The sequence below is a fragment of the Canis lupus genome, chromosome 2, assembly GCF_011100685.1.
Source record: "Canis lupus familiaris isolate Mischka breed German Shepherd chromosome 2, alternate assembly UU_Cfam_GSD_1.0, whole genome shotgun sequence".
Taxonomy (NCBI): Eukaryota; Metazoa; Chordata; class Mammalia; order Carnivora; family Canidae; genus Canis; species Canis lupus.
In genome coordinates, this window is record NC_049223.1 from 46,935,968 (window position 1) to 46,957,357 (window position 21,390).

At 38.5% G+C, this 21,390-nt stretch overlaps 1 long non-coding RNA gene across 12 annotated transcripts in view; it reads left to right on the forward strand.

Moving 5' to 3' along the window:
• LOC102151620 overlaps window positions 1-21,390 on the forward strand; it is a 109,400-nt gene that overhangs the window by 34,014 nt on the left and 53,996 nt on the right. The window contains exon 3 of one of the 12 annotated variants that reach the window (XR_005355579.1): window positions 15,447-15,546. The exons of the other annotated variants lie outside the window; for them this stretch is intronic. This is a non-coding gene — a long non-coding RNA (uncharacterized LOC102151620). The remainder of the gene's footprint in view (window positions 1-15,446; window positions 15,547-21,390) is intronic. 12 annotated transcript variants of the gene reach the window in all.

The following is a 21,390-nucleotide window of genomic DNA, read 5'->3' on the forward strand; positions in this document are numbered from 1 at the left end:
CTTTGTTTAATCTGTTTTAGATTTGTTCATTGGGGTCTTAATAAAATACTGTTTTTAAGTTTTAGAATTTTTTTATTCTTTCTGATAGCTTCATTTGTTTACCAAAATTCTCCATCTTGCTTTATTTCTTTGAACATATTAAGCATAATTATTTTAAAGTCTATATCTGGTAACTCCCTTATCTTGATCCTCTACTGTCTGTTATTTATCTTGGTTTTTCATTATGTTGTCATATACTTGATTATCCTTGATTGAATGCCAGGCATTTTAAATGAAAGCATGTACAGATACTTTGAGGTCTAAGATAAGGTCATCTCACTCCAGTGAAGATTTGAGTTTGTATCCAGAAGACTTGTAAAGGCATCAGCAATATTAGATCACCTTAATCCCTTAAAGGATCGAGAAAATCTCAAGTGAGCTTCATTCTCTGTAAGGGATCTTCTATTTCTAGTCCACTCTTTACCCCTAGGGTTTAGGTTTTAATTATCTCAATCTAAAACCTGGGAGTGACATCCTCCTCCTTGCTGAACACTGAACTTCAGTTTTGTCTCCTTGGCCCTATGAGTCTACCAGCAGCTTTGTTAATCTCTTCATCACCTCTTCCAAAGTCAGCAGATGACTAAGGTGAAGACAACTCCAATTTCTGCCTCACCTCTCAAGGTTTCTTGTCCCTGATCCTGAACTCACAATTCCTTACTGTTTTGTTATCTTTCTGATAATTTTAAGTATATTATATATATCGTTTTTTTCTCTAGCATTTCAACTTGTTTTCAGTGAAAGGACTGGTCCAGATTACAAAATTTACCTCTAAAATGAACTATGTAGGAATACATGTAGATGCAACAAAATTATATAAAAATGAAAATAAGGAAATGACCAACACAAGATTCAGAACTATGGTTCATTGAGATAAAGGAATACTGAAAAATGAATTGGTTGTAAATGTGGAGAACATTGTTAGATAAAGCTCCTTTTTCAGGTGTCAGTTCAAGGGAGCTAATCACATTATTAAAAACAGCTAATTGAATAAATAAAAAAGGGTCATGCATAGCCCAGTGAAGCATGTATCATGAATTACCATTAATCCTATTCTGTATACCTCAGCTTCAATAACAAAGAAAATTATGTAGGAAAGGAAATATAATCATAGTTTATTAGTGTGGCACAGGTGAGGATAATCTAAATATTGAATAATGACCTCACTAAAATTATGATAGGCTAAACTTGGAGATTAAAAGTATATTTTTGAGGGGCGCTTGGGTGGCTCAGTTGGTTGAGCATCAGACTCTTGATTTCAGCTCAGTTCATGATCTCAGGGTGTGGGATCAAGCCCTGCGTTGGGCTTTGCACCCAGCATGGTGAGTGTTTGAGATTCTCTCTCTCCCACTACCCCTCTCCCCACTCATGCTCTCCCTCTCTCTATCTAAAATAAATAAATACAATCTGTTTTTAAAAAGTGTGTATTTGTGCAGTGGAGCAGGAAATAAATAAGTATATCTTCAACTTCTATGTCAGGAAATTAGTGCATAATGCCTAAAGTGAAAAAGTCACAAAATGATATTTGGAACTAAGAAAGTAAATAGCAGGGACAGCCCCAGTGGCTCAGAGGTTTAGCGCCACCTTCAGCCCAGGGCGTGATCCTGGAGACCCGGGATGGAGTCCCACATCAGGCTCCCTGCATGGAGCCTGCTCCTCCCTCTGCCTATGTCTCTGCCTCTCTCTCTGTCTCTCATGAATAAATAAATAAAACCAAAAAAAAAAAAAAAGAAAAGAAAGTAAATAGCAATCTGCTGCAAGAATCCAACATGGTTGACTGGAGGTGTGTTGGATTGGGAGTGAGAAATCAAGTTGATATTTATTACTAGGTTTTTAGAGCTAGTTGGCCCTTTGTTAATAAAATCTGTAACTTTATTAAAATTAAATGTTTTTAAAAGCTATCAGAGCTAATTTAAAATATCAGAAATGTATAGTAGAAAAATGGAATACTTGAAGATATTTTGCCTAATATTTACCATATCATTTGATTTATTATTTCAACCATTTGGCTTTCATCCAATTCCTTTGCCATTTTCCACATGGGAAAGGCATAGTGTGCCTGCTTTTAATTTTGAAAAAGACAAGGAAAGAAAGAGAAAAATAAAAACTTTAAAAAGTGTGTGCTGTCCATCTGCAAGGATTTTTATAGATTGATGGCTATATGTGCATAGTACTAAAATTCTAAAAAAGGCTAAACTTTTATTTGGAAATTATGAGCTGAAAGGATGGCTTAGCTATTGTACTAATTAAAAGGGAAAGCTACATAAAAAAGGTTAAAAAGCATATTATTTGATAAACTGAAAACTAGAATAATTATTGTCCAAATGATGTGACTTAAATACTGTGAAAGATGAGGATTTCTGCAAAACTGTAAAAAAAAATTTTTTTTTTAAATCCTGCTCTACACTTCTAACAAAAAATGTACTTTTGTTCAGGCATGTTTATTAGTTGCCTAGGCTGAATTTTTGGTTCTGTCTGTTAGTCATAGACTGTGTGTTTTGTCTTCTAGTTACTATGTATCAAGCTTGGCACTGAAATAAAGCTTTCTAGATTTTAGACCTGAGGATGAGGCACAGCACAACTCAGAATCCTTCTTTGGCCACTGATCTTACATCCAATCTGAAACAAAAGTGTTTATAACAAACAGTAAAAATTCAGTTTGTACAGAACTTCAATCTTTTTATACTTTTGTTTTGCCAACTCTAAAATGGGAATAATTATTCTGGCTCACCTGTTAGGGTTGCTCCAAAAAGGAATTAAGGTGATCGGTTGTCAAAGACATCACCTTAAAAAAGAAAAACACAAAAGAAGGACTATTTGATTGTGAGATAGTATAAGCACAAAGGAAAAGTGACATTGAATTTCATTTCAAGGTAATAACAGGATTGTATCCACTTTTCAGTGTCTACATGAGTAGGTATTATTTAAGGAAAAGGAATGAACCATGTGTCTTATATATATAAGCTTTTACATATTTTCAAGTCTTGTGATATTTACTAGATATTTGTTATCTACTAGCTCTGTGTAAAATACAAAGTATCTGTATGTTTTTGTGTTGACATATCCACAAAGCCCTAATTCAGGATTTTAAGTATAGCCAAAGAAACAGCTAGCTACATTTAGCTTCCGCCAAAGTAAATGAATATAGGACATATTTTGCCAGTGTCATAAGCAATGAGTTGACAAGCCCCATGACATTTTTTGGTTACATGTTTTGAGTGACCACATTTTGAATTACAAGGCTAACGAACCTCATGGCCATAAAAAGTTCTAACACTCCCACCCTATTAGATATTGCATTTATATCTAGCTTATTCATTTCTGCCTCCACATTGGGTAACTAGGGAAACAATGATGTCATTGCTCAGAGTGGTACTTAGTAACTTCCCTATTTGGGCTCATGATTTGGGAAGCCTGCAGTTATTTAATAAGTCTCACCTCCACCTCTGTAATAAATTCATGCAACTTTTATTTTTCTGAGGAGAAAGTAAGGAAAGCAGAATCATTCTGTATAAGTATTGTTTGAAAGAGTATATGTATTCTAAAGTATCCTGTTTCTGAAAAATCATCTGGCATTGGCAGCAAATGTTTTTTAATAGATGTTGATAACATCAGCCAATTGTGTGACCCAAATTGATGTGTCCTCCCCTCCCCTGACCATGTTCCTTTGAGCAGTTGTCCTTCCACTGACATTTACTTCCATTGGCCACCATTCTTTACCTACCACCTTACTTTTGTTTTGAGAAGCTGGATCTCTATCATGATCTTCTTCCTGTAATCTTCTTTCAAATTCCATTACAGTAGTTAAAAAGAAAAAAAAAAGTTTTTAGAAATAAACAGTACCTGGGTATAGCCCTGGGCCTACTACCCTCAAATTATAGAGATAAGTTGGCAATCTTTTCAGTGAAATAAATAAACGGACACCCAGTATAGCTCAGCTATCGCTTGCCTAATATGTTTGTGTTCTTAGTTGCCAAAATCATTTCACTCCCCTTTTTTTCCTCAAAGTTGCTACAACCCCCTTCTACTCTCCTTCAGCTTTTGACCTGACAGTATAATTCATTGAGGAACTTGAAGCAACCAGACATGAATTCCATTATTTCCTCACCATCTAAACCACCAAACTTATCTGCCTCCAAATTTGTCTTTTCTTCCACCTCCCTGAATGAAGCGTACCTATTCTGGCTAACGGCCAACCTGATACTTGGGCTCAAGATCCTCCTCATTCTCATTTGCAGCTTTCCCTTCTTTCCCTGCCTGCTGGACATTTTCATCATCCCCATGGTCTGCTCTCTCCTGGTTTTTCAGAAGCCTTTCCCTGACCCTACATATCACTCCAGCTCCTCGCCCGTTCCTCTTCTTCCCAGTCACTGGCAAATAGGATGTATTGAAAATAGGAAAGAGTAGTCAGTTGTGTTGAAAGCTGCTGAAGAGTCCAGGGTCCACAGTTTTACTGGCTCCATTTCCACATCTCCTGTTGGCTTCAGCCTCCCCTCACCAGTCTTCTGCACCATCACTTCCCTTGAAACTGCTCTTGTAAGGGTCCCCAAGAACCCCATCTGTCACATCCCGTGTACCTTTACCTTCTTGGCAGTGTTCAGTACAACTGAATCTTCTCCTTAAAAACTGCTTCTCCCAAAAGCAGAGCTTGAGACAAAGACTTATATGCAGACTTGTTAATTTGGGGGAAGATTCCAGGGAGCTCACATGGTGGATGACAGACAAGGAGAAAAAGCAAACAACATTGTGTTCTGGGGTTGGCCATGGCTATAGATGACTGATGCAGCCAGTGCTTGATTTAGAAGACTCTGATTTATAAAACCTTGAAGAGTCTTATAAAATATGCCTCAGAACTGTCTGCTTCAGGGATGAGAGAGGAAGCATGTGTCTCACATCTCTTCCCCTCCAGCTCAGGGGTGGGACCTCACATGTGTTATCTTACCAGTCCCCACAAAGTGCCAAATGGGTTCCTATTCTATGGGCTAGAGAAGCTCCAAGGTAGGAAGAGGGAGGTACCTGGTTTCCACCTGATGTACCTGTCTGGTTGCAAAGGCTTTACTGCTTTCTTGGGGCACACCTGGGCAGTGCAGTCAGTTAAGCATCCAGCTCTTGGTTTCAGCTCAAATCATGATCTCAGGGTTGTGAGATCGAGCTACATGTCAGCTCTCCTCAGTAGAGTCTGCTTAAGACTGTCTTCCAGGCAGCCTGGGTGGCTCAGCGGTTTAGTGCCGCCTTCGGCCCAGGGCGTGATCCTGGGGACTCGGGATCAAGTCCCACGTCAGGCTCCCTGCATGGAGCCTGCTTCTCCCTCTGCCTGTGTCTCTGCCTCTCTCTCTCTCTGTGTGTCTCTCATGAATAAATAAATAAATAATTTTAAAAATTATTTTAAAAAAACGAAATACACATACACACACACAAGACTGTCTCCCTCTGCCCTTCTCCCTGACCCCCCACATTCTCTCTCTCTGAAAAAATAAACAATCTTAAAAAAAAAGCTCTCATGGGACTTGTCATTGCAGCAGTGATTTAAGTCAACATTGGGGCTGAGAAGATGTAAAGGAGTCATAAGCTTCCTGACACCACACTTATCAAGTACCTGTCCATCTTATTTTCTGATTTCTCTACTTCACATCCTAATGTTGACATTCCCCATGGCTCTATACTGGAGTTGCTGGTATTTTAAAAATCGAAGCACTTTCTAGGTGACCTTATTCATCCCCATAAATGTAAATATCATTTATTTGACTTCCAAATCGAGCCCTAGAACTTCAGACTGGTGTATTTAATTATGTGCTTGTCTCATTCCATCTCATCATTTAGGGAATTATTGTAACATTAATACCCTTGTAATCATTATCCATATCAAGAAATAGACCTTACTGTGTTTCTCCAACCCTATCATGCCTCCATATTCTCCTCCAAAAGTTATCACTCTCCTGACTTTATAGTAACCTCATGTTTTTATGATGTTATCACCCAAGTGTTCATCTTTAGACTCTGTTGGTTATACCTGCCTGAATTTTTTGAAATATTTTTGTATTTCCGGGATCCCTGGGTGGCGCAGCGGTTTGGCGCCTGCCTTTGGCCCAGGGCGCGATCCTGGAGACCCGGGATCGAATCCCACGTCGGGCTCCCGGTGCATGGAGCCTGCTTCTCCCTCTGCCTGTCTCTGCCTCTCTCTCTTTCTCTCTCTGTGACTATCATAAATAAATAAAAATTAAAAAAAAAATGAAATATTTTTGTATTTCCTTACAATTTGAAGGACCTGGGCAATTTTCAGCTACAGTGTTCTTAGCAGTCTAGATTTTTTTCATGGTGCTGTTTATCATGTTCTTTTTCTTCTTTATTTCTTGTAAATTGGGTCCAGATATTTGATCAAACTCAGGTTAGATCCCTTTAGTAAGATTGCAGCTGGTTTGCTTGTCTCTCTTTTGTAATAATGTCATTGTCTAGGTATGTTAAGTCATAGGGTTATAAATTGGTGATATCCTACTTTAGCCATTTTCATTTTATTATCTGGAATATTTTTTTAAAGAGATGCTTTTATCTACTATTTGATAATTCAGTAGCATAGTTTATATAGGAAAGGCAAGGTTAAATGATTTTCCTTAAATTATCAGTTTTCAAGATAATGAATTGGTTCCCTGTCATCCTCTGGAGGAGATAATTATATTATTATAAGCAAATGAGTTTATATGCATTTGGTAGATTTTAATCCACTGCAATTCTTATATCTATTGAATCTCAAAGTGTCCCATTTGAGGCAATAGAAGCCTCTTTAAGTTGCCTCCTGAGTCCTTTAGATATGACCTCAGTGTTGTTAGCTTTCTTACTCTGGTATGACAAGATGTACCAGGTTCATCTTTAACATTTCTTGCCCCAGACTTGGTAGAGTGTTCTGATCACCCATTTCCAAGGCAAGTGCGGGATGGGTTTCCCCACACCAGCAAACAAGTGTCTAGACACTAGCTGGATGTCCTATAATTCAACTCAACTCTGACAATATCTGCTCAGAGATAGCAGCAGATTCCACAAGACTGCCTTGCCTACCTTCAGATGCCAGTAGCAAGCTCAAGTTGTTAGCTGTGTGTCTGATCCAACTGGCTATAAATCAGAGGTTTCCATGACCATTTCTGCAGGCTCACTTAATTTGCAAGAGTAGCTCACAGAGTTCGGTAAACCCATTTACCAGTTTACTGATTTGTTACTAAAGATACTGAAGGATACAAATCAACAGCCAGATAGAGAGCTACATAGGACAAGGTATGAAAAAAGGATGGGGAGCTTCCATGGGAGCACACCATGTTCATACATTCACATGTTCACAGACCCAGAAGTTCTCCAAACCTTTTCCTTTTGGATTTTATGAAGGCTTCATTTCATAGGTATGATTGATTAAATTGTTAGCCATTGGCACTCAATCCAACCTCCAGCCCCTCTCCCCTCTCTAGAGGTTGAGGGCTGGGACTGAAAGTTTCAACTCCAGTTATTGAGCTGGTTCCCCTGGCAACCAGCCCCATCTTTAGGTGACCTGGCAGCACTCTAAAAAGTCACCTTATTAACATAACAAAGGCACCTTTATCTCTTACCACTTAGGAAATTCCAAGGGCCTTAGAAGCTCTGTACTAGAAACAGGGACAAAGACCAAATATATATTTCTTATTATAAATCACACTATTGCAGTTGACATCAGCCATTTTTCCAAGAAGCTCTCGTTTCCTTCAGTAGAAAGTGGTATATCAAGACCACAGTCTGGGGGATTGGTCATTGTTTCTAGGCTCTTCAGGGGAGCTAGGAAAAATATGTATTTTTTTAATCATAAAATATCTCTTGAGATACTGCTTTTGTACCGCTATGTTTAATTCATATTCATGACTATAAGGGTTTGTCTTACCCTCTTCTATGTTTTATCGGTATCTCCTTTCTTCCACGCCATGAATTTTGCTTCTCAAGGGCATAAGAGATGCTAGTATTAGAATATCCCATTATAATGCCTTTGTTTTATCCCAAATGCACATACAAAAGTCTCAGAGGAACAATGCTAATAATACTGATATCACTAATTACTAATATTAGTAATGCTAATAAATGATACTTATTAGTAATATTAATACTAATATTACTAATAATACCACCAACAATTAGGATTACTAGAAGCAATTACAATTCTTTTTTGGCATATAGTATCCCCATTTTTTTATGCTTGCACTTTACTGTTGTCAGAGGATATAACTGTTACATATTTTTTAACCTGTATTCAGTTCTGTATGTAATTGTATATTTAATGCTGACTCTCAGTCTTTTTTTAGCTATCTCCCGAGTCATTTCTGTTGTTTGAAGCTTACACTCTAGTAGATTCCTGAAGAAGCGCTCATGGGAACAACATACCTTGAGTTCTCATGTACCGTTAGTAGTTTGTGCCCTTGGTTCCTGAAGATAGGTTTTGCTCAATGTATACCTTTGAGCAATGTATTTTCTTGAGTGTCTTATATATGTGAACTTCATTTGCTCCTGCCATTAAGCACTACTGTCAAAATGTCTGATTGTAATGTAATTTTCTTTTCCTTTTGGTCTGGAGGCCTAAATAAGTTTTTATTTAAAATCCATTGATTTTGAAATGTAGCTTTAAATATGTTTATTTTATGAATTTTTTTAAGTTACAGTTTTTAGCATTTGTTATTTTGTCTGCTTTTCTTCTTTAAGAACTTCTATTATTTATATAGTAGATCTTCTTTGATTGTTTCTAATATTTGTTACTTTTTTTTCATACTTTTTGTCTCTCTTTTTTACTTAAGGCATTTTTTTCGTATTTTTTCTTTCTTATGCTCCTAGTTTAGCCTTCATGTCTAAAATTATTTCTCCTTTTATGTCTACTTCTTTCTTGAATTCTTTCATCTCATTTTCTAATTTTGATTTATGTTATTCTTTTATTTCTTACTTTTTAGATGCTCTTGTAGATCATTTTGAAATAGCAGATTAAAGTCTATGTGTTTTGTGGACATCTCTTTCTGGCATGCTCTCATTGACTATAGGGATGTTATTCTGCTCTTAGTCTCTTCTTAAAAATAATAACTTAGTGTGGGCTTTGACTTCAGTACTTTCATATTGCTTTTTTTTTATATATATATATTGCTTATTTTTATGTGAAATTAGTTTTCCTGAACTTAGGAGGCTTGGTTCATGTAGCTTTCATAAAGTATTAACAAAATATGAGGGCTTGTGTTCTTAAACTTCCTGGTTTTGTTTCCCTCTCCTACTTGTATCTGGACTATCTCTTTCCATGGTCTCTGTCATCTACATTCTTCTCAAGTTTGATTCTATTAACGGCCATTTTGCTACAGTGTGGGGCTCTAGCCTGGAAGGGAACTCTGGCTGGTCATTTTCAAAAGTTCATAGACTCTAACCCCTTCAGAGGCTATTGTGCACTTGGCATTCATACACTGTGGATATAGACCGCTTCTAGCTGCTATCTTGTAGTTGGCCTGCTGTGCTTTCAGTGAATTCCTAGAGGCAATTTTGATATCTTTTCTTATATCTGGCAGATACCCTATAGCTTATCTATGCTTCCCCTTGCACAGATGCAGATACAAACAGATCTTACAGTTATTAGTGATTTGTCCCCACTCACATATTTTGGGTTTTATAGAGATGGTACTTTGTCACCAAGTTTGGTTGTAAATGTAGTCCATTGCTTTTGAGTTTTGCTGTCGACTGGCTTGCATTTTAATGTAGGGATTTGGTTTCTACTACCACTCCATCCTCCTATAGCATTCTCAAGAAACTGGTAATTTTAAGCAGAAAATAAGTCAGCCAAATCTCTCTTTGAATCAACTATATAGTTATTCTATTGGAAATGATAAAACTACCTTGGGTGTGTCAACATGATCAAATTTTATTTTTACAAGAGTCAAACAAAATGCATGTCTGCTTTCTTTTAAACCATACTTCTGTGTCTCTTCTCTTGGAGCCCTATCAAAAATGACATCACAGAATGGAATATCTTGTTCCTACTTTAACACTTTTGGGGTGATTAGATCATATAAATGGAAATGTTAGAGAAGTGTTGAGATCTTTGTAAATCATTGTGTTAAAGTACATTTTCCATTAGTGCATTAATATTGTAAGTGAAGTTCAGTTTCTGACTTCATACACAAGTGTTAATGAATGGACACATTTACCTACTGATTAAATATAAACAGCTTCCCACATTGATGGCTTAACAGACCAGGGCTTTAGAAAATTATTACTTTAGGGATCCCTGGGTGGCGCTGCGGTTTAGCGCCTGCCTTTGGCCCAGGGCGCGATCCTGGAGACCCGGGATCGAATCCCACGTCGGGCTCCCGGTGCATGGAGCCTGCTTCTCCCTCTGCCTGTGTCTCTGCCTCTCTCTCTCTCTCTGTGTGACTATCATAAATAAATAAAAATTAAAAGAAAATCTATAAAAAAAAAAAAAAGAAAATTATTACTTTAAACTTTTACCTGGCAATCTGCTCAACTTTCCATGTGATTTATATCATGACTGATATACCAGTGGCTTTAAAACAATTTCCCTCCCTTGGCTGCCTGGCTGGCTCAGTCGGTAGAGCATGATGCTCTTGATCTTGGGTTTGTGAGTTCAGGACCATGTTGGGGGTATGCTTAAAAATAAATAATTTTAAAAATAAATACAACAATTTTCATTCAGAACTACCAGCTTTTTAAGATAATTTAAGATTTCTTTAGTAGGCCACTCTGTCAAGTATCACCTCTTAAGACTATAACAGGTTACACTTCACATATTTTTATTGAAGAGATAATATTCAGTAGAATTTATTTTCACTTAGACTTTATTGTATAAATCAAAGTATAAAATGTCTTAGAAAAAATTATTTAAATGCTGTCATAAGATTGATGATTAGAAAAAATAGATGATTATATACATTGTGAAGTAAGTATAGAAAAAAGTTAATGGTAAAACCTAGATGATGAATATAGATACATTTACTGTAAAATTCTCTCAATTTTCCTGTATGCTTGAAAAGGTAATAAAATATTAGAGAAAATATCATCATAAATATTAAATGTCTATGAAAGTGAAGTGGAAGACACCTGGGATCTCATTCTAGAATTTCCTTATTTAAAACTAAACAAAGTTTGTAAGAGCTAGAAGAATTACACTTTGAAAGTTTCTTCTGTGTGTATTTAAGCACATTTTAGTAACTTGTATGATGGAAAAATTTCTTTAAAACAGGTTGTATCTAAAAAAAACAAACAAAAAAAACAGGTTGTATCTGTTCTCCTTCGTGGAAGTTCTCTATCCAAAATGGCTTCAGGAAGGAAGTTTCCTTGATACAGGCTTAAAATAAAAATCAAATTTAAAATTAAGTTTTTTAACTGGTGCCAGAAGATACTGAAGATACTGGTGTAGACAGTTCCTTTCCCACATACTCATGCCCATGATAGGGTTTTGTTTTTCAGCTCTGGCACGAGGGATGTGTTGGGGCAGAGGCTCAAGATGATTGTGAAGTGATGATGATACCTGCCCATAGCATGGGTTTGGTCCCTCAGGATTAGAGAAGTAAAGGTCAGAAAGTAGACCTCCTGGCACCAGCTGAACTGCTGTGGGGCTTACATGTCCCAGTGTGCAGAAAGTGAAGGTGGGGGCTATTCTGCTAACTAGTATGGAAATCAGGTCAGCTGTAGCATGTTGAGGCCTGGCAACTAGAGGAACATCGAAAAGCAGCATCCTTGGCCTGGACATCCTTGTTCTCAGAGTGTGAGCCTTCTGCAAAGACCTCAGTGGGGTTCATTCAACTAGATTCCTGAGCAGTAATGAGGACATCTGAATGGAAGAAGAGAAGGTGGTGGACCCACATAAGACTGCCAAGCTAGAATAGGTAGTAGACACAAGAGTCTTCCTGTGGTGGCTGATGGAAACAAATGAAGGATGCTTTGAGTCCACTTATTGTTTGGGAATTAGTGCCCTAAAAGTCAGAGCCTGAGGTGGAAATTCTTATTCAAGTGATTCCTTTGAGAACAGTTCTCAAGAGAAGGGCATGAGAGAAGCAAGATAGAGTAGGGGAAGACAGCTACCCGAAAGTGAGGTCTTAGAGGGAGGTTAGCTTCAATCAGACCTGACACAAAAGCTCTGGAGGGTAGATTGTATCTCACAACTGGCCCCTGAGGCAAGAGGAGTTGGTCTTCTGTAATTTTGTACGAGCCAGTCATTGGCTGAGGAGGCTTGGACTAGCCTTCCAAATGAAGAGGCTCCTGAGGGTAATTCTTTGGAGAAAAAGGAAGCTGTGCCTTATTAAAATCCAAACTAGAGTAGTGGGTGCATGGCCTGTAAAAGGGAGCTGGGTGGAGCTTCATTACCGCAGCTGTGTTCCTCTTTCACAGGTGGGGGTCTCCAAGTCATTGTAATCAAGATGTAAATGTAAAATGTCTAGTCGCAGGCTTGTGAGGCCAGCCCTACTAACCAAATATTGATCTTAGATTAGCTTCAAGCATGGAGACCACAAATGGGTAATGTGCTTTGCCTTTAGGGACTATACCTGATTATAGCATTGTAAGCTCCATACTTAGAACAAGATGATTTTTAAAATATAAAAGGAGTAATAACAGTATAAAAAGAAAATTTGATTCAGAGCTAGCTCTCAGGGAATTTAGTCCTGTTTCTACCACTTCTGTGGCTTCAGCCAAGTCTTTAAACCTCTCTGGGTTCTTGTTAGATAAGGGATAATTAACAACCTTAATATTTTGCTTATTCTATTTATAAGGAGCCATTGAAAGTCCTCAAACAGAGGGCATTTGGTTTACAGAACCTTTGAGAAAGGTGAACCCAGTAACACTGTGTGTACTGCCTGGAAGAGTGAGGAGAGAGACAGACTAAAAGGCTGACAGAATAATCAGACTTGAGGTAGTAAGCCCTTCCCTGCTTCCTCCCCCAAACAAACTAGGTTAGAGTCCCCCACAGAAGGCTCAAAGCATCTTGCAATTATATGTTCAGTGTTCATTTTATCCACTAAACATTACTTTGCATAGGGGCAGGAACCATTCCTGTGCTGTTCATCATTATATATCCAGAGATAGACACGCTGTCCAGCAAATATTTGCTGAATAAATGAGGAGATTGAATAAAATAGAGGGATGTAGTTTAATTCAGTAGATTTTGGTCAAGAATAAATGACAAATCTTGGTATCTGATGGAAGAGAAGAGTGAGTGACAGGTAACTTTGAGCCTGAGAGGGCATTAAGAAAGAAGTTAGAAGGGTAATTATATGAGTATTCTGTTGCTGCAGAACAAATTACCTATTAGATTAAAATATGCCCAATACACCTATTGGGTGAGAAGTCTGGGCACAGTTTAACGAAGTCCTCTGCTTAGGGTCCCACAGGCTGCAATGAAAGAGTCAGCTAAAACTGATGTTCTCAGGCAGCCCCGGTGGTGCAGCGGTTTAGCACTGCCTACAGCCCAGGGTGTGATCCTGGGGACCCAGGATCGAGTCCCACGTCGGCTCCTTGCATGGAGCCTGCTTCTCCTTCTGCCTGTGTCTCTTCCTCTCTCTCTCTCTCTGTGTCTCTCATGAATAAATAAATAAAATCTTTTTAAAAAACAGTTTTTTAAAAAAATAATAAAAATAAAACTGATGTTCTCATCTGGAGCTTGGATCCTCTTACAACCTCATTCAAATTCTTGGTTAATTCAATTCCTTGTGATGCTAGGACCTTGAAGACAGCTCCTAGAGACTGTCTTTCTCCTAAGTAGTTCACAACATGGTCATTTCTTTTTTTCAAGGTCAACAGAAGAGTGTCTTTCTTCGATTTTCTCTTTCATGGAAGGGATGCACCCTGTTTTAAGGGTCTCACCTAATAGGTCAGGCCCACCTAGAATGACTTCTCTTTTGGTTAACCCAAAGTCAACTGATTGGGGACCTTAATTATATCCACTCAATTTCTTCATCTTTGCCAGATTCTGTGGGCCAGAAGCAAATCACAGGCTCTACCCACACTGAATGGGAGAAGTGCCCCAAAGGTGTGGATACCAAGGGATAGGAATCAGGGAGCCACTCTAGAATTCTGCAGGCCACAGTAAGGCAGCTCAGTCCTTGTCACGTTTGAGTATTAGTGGGAGACAAGAAGCTAGTAATGGGTGAAAGGTCATTTGGACTTATGGGTTGGACATAGTTGGTACTAGGAGAGAAGGTTTATTATCCAGAAGGAAAAGAAAGGGATAAAGTCACTGTTGGTTTTGGGAACATGTTTACTATTTAGGGAAGGAAATGGACCTAGAGAAGTAGAGAAAGATCAGCAAAATAGAAGAGAGGAACTCATAATGAACTCTCACATAAGCAGGAAGGAATTTCAAGAGCTGGGGGATTAATAGAGTTGAATTTCACAGACCTGGAGGGGAACCCTGGCAAAGCCATTCATTTGACTGTGTGCAGTGACCTTAGAGAAAAGTGGTGTGGTGCTGTGGTGGTGGCAGAGTCCAGGCTGCAGGGAATCAATACCAGAGGCTGGGAAAGAGGAGTGTGGGGTCCCGGCCTCTGAGAACTCCCCCATCAGGCAAGGAAGGGCTGGGCTGGGCCAGGACAGAAGTCCCTGCTTCTGCAAGAGAATGAGCTCCCCCCCAGGGCCTGTTTAGCCTAAGCTCTGCCTAATCAGCCCTCTGTTGACTTTCATTCTGGGGTGTGAGGTAACACTGTAGTTTGCATTTAGGTTGCTTGGGGGCTCTCCTGGGCAAGACAAATGAAACTTTTAGTAGAAAATATGAGTAATCTACCAAGGTGGGGAAATCTGAGTAGGGAGCCTTTCTGCTCTCTGAATAATTAGAAATAGACTCTTCCTTCTAGTTCTGTGAGTTGAATTTTTAATGATGAGTAAAAATCCCTTGGTTTCTTTTGGCCAGGCCTCATTTCTTTCAAGTCAGGAGCTCCGTTGCCCTAGCTGTTTTGCAGAAATCAAGTAGAATTCTGAGGAAATGAAATAATAGGAAGCATTAAGCAGTTTTTGGACCCAAGACAGATATTCTGAGGCTCTCGAAATAACCAGCATTGAAGAGGTGTCTCATTAATCAAATACTGTGTTGCCATATAAAAGCTAAATTTAATTCCAGTGTAAGAAATCCATAAATGAGACAATTTCTCTTTGTGGCATCTCAGGATTGTGTTCCATTCTCTCTCCTTTCATTCAAAAGATCAACCTGAAATAATTTTGTTTTTACCATGAGGCATGTATAGTTAACAAAGACCATCAAGTGTCATTTGATTGTATCAATATGGCAATAATATTGTTGGACTTTCTTGTATCTCATTGTCATTATTAGTTACAAAGATTTACTTTCATTCACCTAAGTGTTTTCATCTTTTTTTTCTTTATCATTTGTTCCATGTTAAAAATTCTTGGATATAAATACTATTCATAAAAAGATGGGATTAAAACCTACAGCTCTAAGAGTTTATAATCATCTCTGCAGCCCACTGTGTTCAACATTTTAAATGGATTTTTCCATCATTCTAAACCAATAGGGTAAGTGCTATACACACTGTTGTAAAGTGTATTTCATGGCTCACTGGGTTTTTCTGTCTTTAACTTTACAATATATGTAATTTGATTAAAATTTTTGGCTGGTCGGGATAAGGAGAAATAGAGGGAAATTGCTCTTAACGGAATCTCCAGTGTGCCTGGGATTATAATTGAAGCAGAAATGAACATCTTTCTCTGTAGGAAGTTAAAGAAAGGCTTTGTTCCATTTTTACATTGGAGATCATCTGTTATTGTAACCTAGACACCTAAACCCACTCCAGATTCAAAACGTACCATTTATAAACATGCATGCCAAGTTTCAAATGCCCTTTTTAATGTTTGCATATAATTTGAAGCTTGCAATGCCAAAGTAAAATACAGTTTCCATTGTATTGCATTACCCACACTGCATGTGAGCTGCCTCTTTTCTCTGACATTACTTGAATAGACGAAGCATAGTTTGACTTAGTTCAAAAAAGAGGAATGTTTCTCGGCTCAACTGAAATGATTGCTAGGTAGAAGCTGCCAACTTCATTTTCCCCCCACAGAAATGTACATTTCTCCCTATTATAAAATGTACTTATAATAGAAATGAGACAGTTCCCAAGAGTGTGGTTATCCAGAGGTAATCTCAACCCAATCTGATTAGAGGCAAGTGGCTCATGCCTCAAAATGCTCCAGGGTATGATTATTTTATGATAACCATACTCTGTATCATGTCTTATTGATTAACTAATAAAGCGTCAGCATTTCTATTTAGAAGAAAAGCTGAAAAACCAGGGGAGGATTCTGGTTCTAGAAGGAAGTGATCCTTTTGAAGGACCCAAACTACTACCTCTTTTGTGTTAACTTTTTACAATTTCGGGTGGAAAACGAAAGGTCATCACATGCCTATTTTCACATCACTTTGGCAATAAAATCTTTCATTGGTTAAGTCTGATGCATTGATTTATATTTAAATGTACCCTAAACCGTTGTGAGAAGAGAATGTGTGAGAGCAGAATGACATTTCTTTAAAGAATGCTGCATTTTGTTCTCCTCATCCAGATGACTTCATTGCACAGGTCCAGGGAAATATAGATAGAACCCGAAAAATATAGCAACCAGCTTGCCTATGGAAGCCATATGCTGGTAATATCAGCTAGCTTTGGAGTGAGAAGAGCATATGACTAGTGGCAAGTATTTTGCAGCTAGAATAGCTTTTGGACTATCACTAGGACTGTGTCCCATGGCATGTAAGTCGAACAATCAGGTACCCACAATATCCATATCTCCCCCCAAAGCTGTGACTACGGGTATATGAAAAAAGGTCAGATAGGGAATTGAAGCAATTACCTTAGGTGATTCAATTGAGCAACCTGTTTTTTCATAGTTACTTTATGTTTTCATTGTAAATATAAGCTTATGGCCCAAATTACCAAGTTATTGCCTCAGAATTCCATTTTCTCTTACTATGTAGACACAGCTAATATATTCAAATTGAAAAATGTTCTACAAGTAATAGTGTCCAGCTGTAGTTATTGGTGGTGTGTGTTTTTGATGAAATTTTACTCTCTGAGAAGTATAATCTAGTCACTTCTATAATCACTGGCCAAGAGGCACTGGATGTTGAGGTCAGGAGATCTCTTTCACTCCTCAATCCATTTCCTTGGCTATACATTATTGATGTCACTCTAACAAAGATATACATAGGATTAGCTTAATTTATTCATTCCTCCTTTAAGTATCCCACTACTCACAGAGCCAGTGGTATTTTTATCTTCAAAATCCAAATCTGCTAGAATGGAATTTCTAATTTCCCAAAGAACATTTTACCAGAATCTCTATCTTTAAGATTTAGGTTTAGTATTTGTCATAGGAACCATCCAAACTGTTTTCATAAAGACCTTAAAATTGATCAGACTGATTATTTAATACACACCTTCCTATAAATCTGATGCTGTTACTTATCCTTTTAAAAAGAATGTTATTGGTCATCTCTTTTTTTCTCTTATGATGGCACATTTTTTTTCATCAGACTTGTGTTTGTGTTGTTTGTTTCTGCTAGATAGACACACTCCTTCTAAATTATTTTGACAGTCTTGCACAGCAACATCTAAAGGCTCTGCCCCCTAAGTTGTCAAAATTAAGAGAACATGGAGATCCCAAAGACTGATGATGACATTTGTCCTAAGAAGAGTTGTCCAAGAAGAGCTCCCCCAACTTTTCTTCCTGGAGTGAAGAGCCAGCCCCTCCATTGGTTCTGGTCTTCTCAGATGTTAACAGAGCCTGTGATCCTCAGTGAGAATCAATATAGATGAGTAATGATTGGTGTTCCCATGTTTTTTCTTTGCATTATGAAAGGGAAACCTCATTAAAATGGAGTCAGGAGGCCAGAAGGGGGAGCTCGCATGCCCTACCACTCCTTATCAAATGCAGAACCAACAGGAAGAGCAGCACCTTCCAAAACCAAGGGAATACTACTTTTTACTAGCCTGCAGAGAAAGGTTTTCTCCTTGCCCAGCAACAGCCCAGCCAATGAGTGATTGCCATGTCTCAGCCAGTGAAAAGCCACCACACTTCAAACTCCTAGTTTACTCCAATGGACTTTTTGTTTCTAAGACCTCCTTCCAGCTCCTCCCTTTCCTCTATAAGAGTGTTCCTCTCCTTTGTTCTCTTGAGTTGCCTGTGTTTTTGACATGGCTTAGAAGTTCCAAATGGCAATTCTCTGCTCTTCCCAAATAAACCCATTTTTTTCTGGCAAAAAAAAAAACTGAGTTTTATCTTTAACATAACTTAAGGTGTTCTGTTTTGGTTCATTTGTTTGTTTGTTTCACAATGACCAGTGGAAGTACTGGTATATAAACATTTTAAGAAGTGTGTGTCCTTCTCTCTCTCATCTTTTCATGTGTGTGTCTCTGGCTGTTCCTTTTGGGTGCATGGTGCAGTAGCTCCCATATTTAGCTAGTAGATAGGCTAAAATACACTGCAGTAACACAGCTGTAAAGTTGTAGTGTCTTAAAATAACTCTAGAGGTAAAAATATTGGTCAGCACAATAAGCTCTGCCCCACATAATCTCACTTTAGGACCCAGGCTGTTAGGAGCATTGCTGTGCCCTGGAGCAGTGGGAAAGAGCACTCTGGAAAGTCCTGCAGGAATCAAGTGACCTGGCCCAGAAGTGATACACACGGACCAATATGATGCTCCTAGTCCATCCAACAAGGATTGCACTAGAGAGGACTGACAGTACAGAGCTACCATGGTTCTGGAGTAAAGGAGAGCTGGAAACACTTGGTGACCAGCATGAATAACTATCACATGCTCTCAATTAAAACAATAGAGCAGGGCACCTGGGTGGTTCAGTCAGTTAAGTGACCAACTCTTTTTTTTTAAGTGACCAACTCTTGATTAAAGTTTAGGTCATGATCTCAGGATTGTGGGATTGAGTCCCATGTCAGGCTCTGTGCCCAGCAGGAATTCTCTTTCTCCCTCTTCTCTGCCCTACTGCCTGGCCCCCAACAGTAAATAAATAAATCTTTTTAAAAGAAACCAATAGAGCTACCTTTCTCCAGATTATGGAGGAGCTCATTAACTTTTCTTCCCACATGACCTAATAAATCCTTACCATACCTCAAAGCCTCAGATGAAGGATACTGTCATCAAACTTTAAGGTTCGAGGGTAGATTTATTAATTTTATATTGCCGTGTGAAAAATTACCGCAAACTTAGTGGCTTAAAACAATCTATATTTATTACCCATAGTTCCCATGCATCAGAAGTCTGGGTATGGGTTAGCTGGGTGTTATACTCAGGGTCTCACTAGGCTGAAATCAAAGTGGCCACAGGGGCTCAGTGGTGTCTGAAGCATAGTTTCCTCTTATGGTCTCACTGGTTGTTGGGTAAATTCAGTTCCTTCTGGTTATTGAAGTAAAGTCCCTAGTTTCTTGCCTGCCATTGATCCAGGACAACTCTCAATTCCTAGGAGTCACACTCAGATTCTTTGCTACCCAGCATCTCCTACAAGCAGATTGCAGCACAGTTGTTTGCTTCTTTGGGTCAGCAGGAGAAATCTCTCCGACTTCATTTCTCTCTGGTCTCTTTTAAGGGCTCCACTGGTTAGGTCAGGCCCACCGTAGGACAATCTCTCTTTTGAATTAACTCAAAGTCAACTAATTAAGGTCTCCATTATATCTACAGATCTCCTTGCCATACAACATAATATAATTATAGGACTGATATCCCATTTATATTTACAGGTTCCTCTCACACTCAAGTGGTGAGGGGACATATACAGGACATATACACCAGGGGACAGGAATCTTGGGAGCCATCTTAAAATTCTTCCAAGACATAGATGTAGAGGGGCCATAGCTATGCAATTAGAAGCCAGTCTTACAAGGCTAGTAGTGCTTGGAACCATCTTCATAGCTGGTTTTACAGAAAAATTTGTCGTTTTGTTCAATGCATCAATATCCAAAACACAAAAAGGAGAGTGGGAGGGAGGAAGGAAACTGATGTGAAATGACATCAAATTGAGAAGGCCATGAGGCAGTGAAGGAGCCACATGTGAATCAGATCAGCCTCCAAAACTAAACTTCCAGTTTATTCCTAAGTGTCACACTGTCTTTTTAATATAGGTAAATGGGGCATTCTTAGATGGCCCGTGGTGTATCTTATTCTATCTCCTTTTTGATAAAGCATTTTTTAATGTTTCCTTTCAAGAAAATTACTGCATTATTTTTTTCTAGAGAGAAGCGCATTGGTTGCTTTGCTTCTTGCCTAAGACGGCTCATTATTCTATAATACGTGCAGTATTTCTCAGAAGTAATTTCCCTTTTATTTTTTTGCTTGTTTTTTTAATTTAATTTTATTTTTTATTTATGATTATGTTATTTCCTCCTCTCCTCTCCTTTCTTTTTTTTTTTTAAAGATTTTATTTATTTATTCATGACAGAGAGAGAGAGAGAGAGAGAGAGGCAGAGACATAGGCAGAGGGAGAAGCAGGCTCCGTGCACCGGGAGCCCGACGTGGGATTCGATCCCGGGTCCCCAGGATCGCGCCCTGGGCCAAAGGCAGGCGCTAAACCGCTACGCCACCCAGGGATCCCCTCCCTTTTATTTTTGCCCACAAGGTGGAAAATTAAGGTTGAAATACAACTTTATTTTTGCTTTTCCCAGAAGAGGTCACAGTGTAGTTTTCGCTGCCTGTTTTTCGACAAGCTGTGAAATATTACTTTGGCTACAACTGTTGACTCCTTCATTCTATTTTGGCAAAAGTTTTATGTAGACAGTCTCCTGCCTTGTGTATGCCTTGTGAAGCCCATCCCAGGATCTTGCAGGTTGGATGGGGATCCCCTTTCAGAGCCTTTGTGACCTGGTTTTTCTGCCTGTCACTCCTCTCACACAGGCTTTACATGCTACTCTTCCTTTTCTAAATAGAGAGGCTCGTTCCTCATCTCCCCATAACATTTCTGCCTGGGAAATACCCCTTTTTTGTACTGAAGGAATGAAGAAGCTCTAACAAAGACTTAAATGTTGATGGTTTCCATTTCTCTTTGGTCCCGAGTAGGCACACACTGGTAGAAATCTTGACCAGGGGAGACTCTACATGTTAAGAAACTTTATCTTGATTTCATTATTTTCCATCCCCTGTCGGTCATTTTTAAATAAATTTCCATGTGATAAAGTATTTAAGGCACTTTAATGATGAAGAACTACTAGGATTATCTTTTAGGCCCACTTTTATATGGATCTTTTCCTTTACATTTCACATAATTTCATGACCAATACCTAAGGTGAACTAATTTGATGGAAAGCATTATTTTTTTCCCAGCTAAGGAATGTTTTAAAGGGTCTATAAGGTCCTGA